A 9,080-nucleotide genomic window follows, 5' to 3' on the forward strand; every position below is an offset into this window, starting at 1 on the left:
CTCTACTTTTGTTTACATTGGCTTAGTTTCTGCAAAACACTTTTCAATCTAACCTACTCAAAATTATGCATTTTTCATTTTATAATGTTAATTTTCTCATGTTTGGTCATGAATTCTTTTCCTTCTTTCCCAAGTCTGACAGGTAAACTATTATTTCTTTTCCTAATTTGCCTTATATCTATATCACCCTTTATGTCTACATCATGTACTCATTCAGACCTTATCTTGTTATACCTTGTAAGATATTAATCTATGCCTAGTTTTTGCCATACCAGAGTCAATGGTATGTGAGCTGAGTTCTATTCAATTGGATGATGGTTAGGACTGTATAAAAAGAGAGCCCAGAACTGGAAACAGCAGAACTGGGAGCAGCAGAGAGTGGTAGGATTCAGAAGCAGAAATCAAGAAAATATTGAAACAGCAGACACAAATAGAGGCAACATTGAGAGAGACTGCAGAGTGGAAAGTGCTGAACAAGAGAGGGTTGTGGAGATCAAGGAACTCGGAGTCAGCAGAGCTGCAGGAGAGTGTTGAGTAGAGAGTTAGGATTCATGAGTGACCTTTTATAGGAAGGCTCTAGCAGCAGGGGAGGCTACAGTTTGGCCTGGTTCCTTGCTATAATATTTTGTTATAATTTCCTTGTTACTACAGTGAGGTGGGCTTACTAGTTTTGGAATATTATTGCTACCATATCAAATTTGGCTCATTGGTGCTTGTATTTGATCCTCTGGAGTCTAAATAAATATTATACTTCTGCCTTCTACCTAGAGAATTCTTTATATTTCATGATTCTGAGCCACTCAGGCAGGTCCATGGCCCTCTCTGAGGCCATGAATTTTGCCTTACTACTGTATGAGGAGATAAAGAAGGTAAAACCCATAATACATGCCCTAAATATACTTGCATTCTAGCAGAGCAGGTTCCTTCCTACTCTAAATCTATGAATGATGAACTCTGATATTTTACCCTATCAACACATCCTTGGGGAAATGAAGGGTAAGAACACTACATTTTTGGTTTTGATTCACTATTGTCTCCAATGGGTGAGACAGAGACACACTTTGTTTTGACTCAAATACACACAGCCAAAATTATAACATTTTGATCTCCCAGTGCTATGAACAGCCAAGAGCCTAATTCTAATGATGAATGATAATTAATTACAGAAATCAGTCTTAAGTACTATCATTAGAGAAATGAACCCCTGCCCATAGTGACAACCACAAGCCATCAAACTACTAGTAGGAGCAGCTGTCTGGGAACAAATAAAATTGTAAGTGTCCATGAAACTTCAGCAAGAACCATTAATTGCATCTAGGAGAGCAAAAATATTTAACTATAGAGTATAAATTAATGAAATTGGTTATTGGGTTATGTAAGTATACTACAATAATAGAAAGTTTTCAAAAACCCATTAAATATAATAGTAACCAACATTTATATGTTAACATATTCCATATCATGAGCCCAAACCCCTACTCAGATTTGGGATTATCTCAGCCCTAGGGAGGCTTTTCCAGAGCATGAGGGAAGCTTGTATGAAAGAAAGGGGGGCAGATGTTGGGTTGCACCACTTACTGTTAGTCAGTATACCATCTAGTGAACCAAATATAGGTTACAGCCCCTTAGCTACTTAATAACGTAACAGCCTGCTGCTCTTCCTAAAATGTAGAAAACAACAGACAATTCAGGTCTTGGTGAATGGACTTCTGACTGCAGGTGCCATTAAGACCCCTATTTTACAGGTGAGGAAACTGAGACAGACAGGGGTAAAGGGATTTTCCTAGGGTTATCTATCTAGCATATGAAGGGAGATTTGTACTCAGATATCTGTGCCTTGAAGCCCAGTGATCTATCTACTATGCCACCTACATGTCTCTTTTCAGTTGAATGATCAAAACCCAAAAGAGTAAGCATTAATACAGTATCACTATAGTTGGATGCCTGGAGTGGAGGGCTGCAAAGTATTAGTCTTTAAGGTGGTGTTGTTCAACATTTTTGTCTATGGCTTTGGTGAAGACACAAATGACAAGTTACTTATTTTAAATTTGCTGTATGAAATGAAGCGGTTTTACTGAAAGTTTTGCCAGCCACCAATATTCTGGTAGGTTCAACCAAAGTAGATTGACTTCAAGTATGATTTTGCTATAGATGCATATAAGTGGTGTGACACTGAACAATTCTTTACCTCTCAGACTCCCAGGCAATTCTTGAAAATTCTCAAGTTGCAAAAAAGATGCTGATTTGTATTGATGGAGGCAAGTTCGCCCTACCAATGAAATCATAGCTCCACGTTTATTTTTAGTGGTTTCTAGACCATGTTGCAACCAGGGGACCTCACTAGGCAAATTTGGAGAGGTGAACCATCACCAGGTTGGGCATACATGATACATTTCTAGCCCTCATGATCCAAGAAACATTTAAAGATCATAAAATACCTTCCATCTCTAAGTAGTAGTCCTTTTGTTTGTGCTTTGATGGAAGCTTAACTGCAGAAAACAGGTGAAGGGTGATAAGAATGACAGAGGTTTATATATCACTACTCTAAATGTGAAGTTGATCTTCAGAAACTAACAAAAACATTGATGCCCTACTTGAAAGATTGACTGGCATCAAAATTTACACTCTCGCTTGAAAAATATAGCATCCTATGTGGACTCACACTCCCAACCTACATTGGTATTAGCAGATTTGTTTCACAGAGCAGAGGCTCCAACCTTGGTTTCTAGGAATAACTTTGGGTTCTAGGTATCTATCTTCACAACACTGTTAAACTCTAGTGATATGTTGCCCCCCAAAAATCTCAGTGTAGACTCAATTAAGTTTATTTAAAAAAAGACATTTATTCAAAGAACCTTTTGAAACAGTAGTTAACAGGGCATTTCTCCCAAACTTAGTAATTATTTTGCTTAAATATACACAAAAGTAGTTCATGGAGGGAAGATTGGACCCAAATTTAAAATATAATGCTAATGATGCAAAATATGTAAGGTATAGATTTAGCTAAGGATACTCATAACTCTGAAAATTTAGCTTGTCAGTATATTTTCTTACTTCAGTGAAACCTCACAAGATATTCTGAGAGTCATGGAATGAATGATGGATAAGTCACTTCACTGCTGAGTTGGCTTAAATCATTGTAGTTCAATGACTTCTCAGTTAGGTCAATTTGCTGCTAGACTGGATCAAGAAGGTCATTGGGCTACAGGGCTGGCTTAATACTAAAATCTCTTGGTGGAATGGACTAAGTAGGTTACTTCACTGTTGTGTAGTTGTTCCAGACAAGGCCAGGAAAGTCACTGTCCCACTTAGCTGGATGGGGTATTCTGTTGGATTCTTTGGGCTGGATCTTGATGGACAGCTGAAGTCATCATGTCTTTAGGCATTTGGCTTAACTAAATAATACTATGCTTCCTTCAAAGCAATGGTATACTGCTATCTTCAGTTGGAGTGTTACTATTCTTTTTCTAAAAGGACAATAACCATTCTCTTAGGTTTGGGAGAGGTTTTTCTTCTTTAACTCCATTAGGGCCTCAGCCCTGAGTTGGTCACCAATGGGTGAAAGGTTGGAAATGTCTCTCCTCTTTGACAATTTTTCCTAATTCAGATCAAGTTCCTTCAGGGAGAGATTCCATCTTTATTTAAGGTCATTTGACAGTTATAGAGTTCTCAGATTCTTTTTGGAGTCTTATTCAAATGAGTAATTGAAGCACTTTTAACATTGGGGCAAGTTCGTTTTTCATGCTGGTAATTTTATGTTCTATTGAGCTTTATAAATCTCATTCCCTTTCCGGAGTGTATAATGCCCTCTTTACATCTACAAAGGTCTTCCTTTTAAATTTCAATGTCTGTTTTTGACTCACTCTAGTCTTTATCTTTGGGAATTTTAAAAGGGTGCATTTTTACAAAGGAAAAACACAAATATAAAGAATTTATAGCTGAATAGAAAGGTGGCCCATAGATTCTTCTAGGAGAATTAAGTGAGAGAATTGGTTATAATAATGTACTCAATGGAAACAAAATGCATCATTGAATGAAGCATATAACCATCTTTCTTTGAGGGCTATTTTTAACCTATGGAAGAGTATTTTTTTCGGAAAATGGTCCAATGCTGAGTCAATTTCTGATAGGCAATATGAAGAAAAAAAGAAATACTTTGGAGAATTACAAAAGTTTTTCCAAAACAAGTCAACATGTATGATAATATTCATTGACCTCAATGGCAAAGTATATATGAGAAAGATAGTGATAGATGTGTAGAAAATAAAATTGTATGATGACCTATAGATCAATCAAGACCCTCATGTATATTTCAAATACTTCCTTAAAGAAGGAAGTTATAAGGCAATGAACACGGTAAAAACTGAATAACAGTTGAATTTGTTATATCTTAACATGCTAGATGTGAGTGGAAGTCACTTAGAAATCAACTATTTTTGTGCAGTTATAATATAATCTGATTAGTACAAAAGCTAAAATTAACATCAAAATAAAAGAAATGAGAAATACGAAATAACACTCACTGTGAAAATTATAAGAGCTTCCAATCGAATAGTTTAAATGACCTATTGAGTTTGTAGTACAAAAAAAAAAGAATAGCTAAAATTAAATATATTATAATTATTTATTTACATTTCTTAGAGAAATTAAACCATTCTAAACTAAGGAACACAATTAGAAAGTCTAAACATCTCAAAAACCATGTTAGGCAACAAATATTGGCCATTTTGCTAAATGAAGAGACCTGTCAGCCAAAAGCAATGCCAGTTTACTATACAAATTTTTTGGTTGCACATTACGAAGATGATGGCAAGGGTTGGGTTGGGGAAGAAAATAAGTATTTAATAGCATGCTTTGTGCCAGGCATTTTGTTATGAGCTCTACAAATTTCTCATTTGCTCTTTGAAATAACTATTTTTAAGGTAGGTGCTAATATGATTCTTGTTTTACAGAAGAGGAAACTGAGGTAAACAGAGGTAAAGTGACTTCACAAGGAACATAGGTAGTAAGGGTCTGTAATATTAATTAAGGTGGGACTTTTTTGCTGTTTTCTCTTTTGGAGCACTTATTTAATTAAGTTCACTTGATGAGTCTGGCCTTTGTTTCTTTGATTAAATTAGGAGTCTTTGATGACCTCCTTGCCTCAAAGGAAAGCCTAGTTTGCATGAGTTTGAGTGATATGTTTGTGGTGCCAGAGGCTTTTAGGCCACATGGGTTTGAGTCCCAGGTTTCTGACCCTTTTGGGTCATGTGCGTTTGAGTCACACATTGTGACGCCCTTTGACCCTTAACAAGATATATAAACTCAGAAATTGGCATTCTCCCTTGGGGCTCTCAGTCACTGGAAAAGTGGCGTGGGACTCTGAGCAATCACTTTAAAAGCACCCTGACTTGTAAACCCAGATGTTGATGCTTTTCTGTTAACTATGAATTGTGATTTGGTCTGTTTATATTATGTATACTTGCAATTTGTTTGTATTTGCTCTGAAGTTCAGGGTGCTGGCTTTTCCTCCTGAACTAAGTGAATGATATTTGTATGTTGGATTAAAGTAAGATTGTTAATTGTTTAACATTGTTTTCTTTAATAGAGCAAATCAAATAACCTGTGTTAGTGGTATTCTGTGTGCTGGTTGTTATTGGTTTTACACAGCCACAGTAGCTGCTAGCCAAATTGTTGCTACAGGGTCTAAGGCTGATATGATATGAAGAGAAGTTTTATTAAAAATAACAGTAATAATTACATTCTCACAGCTAGTTTCAGAACCTAGAAAAACTACCTTTAAAGTTACAGTAATTAAATCTTATATGATTGGCCCAAGAAGACTGATCAGTCATAAAGACCAGTTGTCATTTGTTTTGCTCTGCCTCCTAAGTATCCCAAGAATTTTTGGTATGAATACATCACAAGTTGAAATTTACTTTACTTTTTGCCAGAGCCCTTGAGTTAAGCACAGCCCCCCTCCCCCTTTTCAGGCTCTTAAAATGTTTTTGTGGGGCTCTATGATCTTTGTTACCTTAAAGTTCAGTTATCAGCAGCCAAAGATACAGTTGTGACATTTTTCTCCCCAAGCTATGACAGTAAGTAATTTGAGTACTCTATTTGTGCTCAGTTTAGAAAATGAGTGATTTGTGATTTGTCTAATCTGTTCTACATAAGGCAAGACAGATAAATAAAACGGAAAAAGCATTTCTGTTGCTGCAACAGTTTCTATAAAATTATTCACTTAATGAGCAGTGACTCATTCAGGTTTTTCTTGACTTCAGCACCAGCAGTCTATTTACTGCACTACATAGATTCTAAAAGATTATTAGCTCCCAATTAAATACATAGAAAGACAAAAAACTCAATATTATGGACCCAGTCACTGTAACAACAATGATGCTTCCCCTACTGTGGCTTTGTAAGGCCAATAACACCAGCACAAAGGAGGGCTGCTAGCACAGGTTCTTTGGTCTGCTTTTCTAAGGAAAGCAACTTTAAGGGGTTAACAATTTCACTTTAATTAACTATACATATGTCCTTCACTTAGTTCAGGGGAAAAGCCAGCACTTTGAACTTTAGAAATTACAAATATAAACAGACCAAATCAAATATATAATTATCAGAGAAGAACCAACATCTGGGTTTTTTCAAAGCTGGGGTGGGACTCCAGCAGCTACCCAGTCTCCACATCAACACTCTTCCAGTGAGGAAGAGTTCCAAACAAAATGCTAACTTCTGAGTTTGCATAACCTTCTTAGGCCCCAAATGGCTTCACACCTAAACAGCAAAAGGCTGTGGTCCTGGGGATGTACACCTAATCAGCAAAAGGGTGTGGGCCTGGGGCTTTGCACCTAGTAAGACTTGATCAAAGGCCCTTGACCACTTTATCATTCTGAAAGAGAAAACTGTTAAAAAAAGTCCCACCATAATTACCCATACAGTCACACACATATATGATTTTGGTGTCTATCTAAACCCCTCAACACTGGACCTGCCTTTTTATAATGCAAGGATAAATAAGGGGTCAAAATGATGTCATCTCTGTCAGGGCATGTCAACACTGTTACTGTACATTAAAATAGATCCATAGATATTGGCAAGACAAGTTAGTTGCAAACTGATTTTTACCAGTCAGAAGTTGAGAGGCAGTGAATTACTGCTGCTCTCCACAAATACCCCTCCCTTCTTTAATTTTCATTCTCTACACACTTCCTAAATTGAGCCTTATACTCATGATGAAAGCTACTCTTTCCGGGATATGTGCTCTGACAAATTCTTCATAAGGTTCTGGAGTTTTAGTCAAATATATCTTCAAACTGGCCATGGAGAGATGCCTGAACCACAGTCCCACTGGCATCCCTTGACATTTCATCACTTTCCATGCAATTCTATGATTTTCAAATTCTTTTTTTATGATGTAATAACAAAAATAGTTAAAAAGAAGTAGGTGAATAATTCACAATGGCTGGATTGTAACTCACAGCTTCATGAAAAATTGAGTTGTTTAATCAGGTCAAATTGCATTGGACACTTTGCAAATGAATATTATGTATGGCACTGCTGGACTGAAGCTTCTAGTGAAGAAAGTGATCAATTGTGAATATAATTAAAATACTTGCACAACATGCTTTACTTAGAAAAGCTAGGAATATGTAATTTGAAGGAGAGATTTAGGGGGGCATGAAAGCTGTCTTCAATTTTGCAAGGCTGGCACATGGAAGAAAGTTTAGACATGTGGTTGGACTGGGAAAGTGAAAGTAGGAACAGTGCTTTTGAAGTTATAGAAAAGCAGATATCAGTTCAATGTCAGAAAAAAAAAAAACTTCATGCAATATATGGTATAAAAAGGCAGAATGTCTGCCCACAAGTAATAGTAGGTTCTCCTTAAGGGTACTCATTAAATGCTGGGTGTATGGTCACTGATCAAGGATGGTTCATAAAGATTTTGTTAGGTATGGATTTGACTTACAAAATTTCTAAGATAGAATAACTTAACTGTCTCTTACCATTAAGTCTAATTACATTTTTAGTGTATGTGAATTGGAAGCTCAGTTATTACCGTATTCTTCTCCAAATGAAAATAATTCTTTAATATGTTGGCTTATTTCACACTCTCTAGTTAAGTACATTTTGAATGTGTGTGTGCACATATGTACATATATAAATGCACATATGTGCTAATAGGTATACATACACATATTGGATTTATGCATGTGTGTTGTACCTTTGTACATATATACACACATATGAAACTTAATTGAAAAGAGTATTATAAATTGCAAAAAACAAAAAGTATATTGTATATGAAATCAGTAACTTCTATTATATACAGCTTTTAAAATGTATTTTAATAGATTTACAATCATTTTATTTCCTTCTGAAGTCTTTAATTTCTTCTCTTTATTTAAATAATATGTATTTTATTGATGTTTTTTTATTTCTTTTTTACATTTCCCTCACTACCCACTAACTCTACTCTTCCTTGAAAGCCTTCTCCTGAAAAAAAAAAAAAAAAAAAAAACCCTTTTCATAAGCCATTTTTTCCGCCTCGTAATGTGGTGGTATTGTTTCATCTGGTTAGAACATCAGTCAGTCAATAAACGATTATCGAGTGCCTACTGTGTGCCAGCTGTTGTATCATGTCAGCACCACCCCTCTTTCTCTGTCTCTCTGTCTCTCCCCCTTCTGTCTCTCTCTGTCTCTCTGTCTTTGCCTCTCTGTCTCTGTCTCTCTGTTTCTTTCTTTTTCTGTCTCTGTCTCTCTGTCTCTCTGTCTCTCTCTGTCTCTCTCTGTCTCTCTGTCTCTCTGTCTCTCTCTCTCTCTCTCTCTCTCTCTCTCTCCCTCTCTCTATCTGCCCTCAATTCCTGGTCCTTTTTTCAGTCTCTGATCCCTTTAGGTGTAATGTGTAAAAGAGCTGTGGTCCTTTTTTTCTTTATGTGAATATTTCTAGCATTTTTTTCAACTTCATAAAATATAGGTTAACCTTGAAGCAGGCATATAAAACAACTTGAAACTGAGTCATAAGAATTCAAGCTGACAAGAAAAATTTGAAATTTATTTTATTTGAAAAATAAAGAGGACATTTCCTTGTTGGCCAA

The sequence above is a fragment of the Trichosurus vulpecula genome, chromosome 4, assembly GCF_011100635.1.
Source record: "Trichosurus vulpecula isolate mTriVul1 chromosome 4, mTriVul1.pri, whole genome shotgun sequence".
Lineage (NCBI taxonomy): Eukaryota > Metazoa > Chordata > Mammalia > Diprotodontia > Phalangeridae > Trichosurus > Trichosurus vulpecula.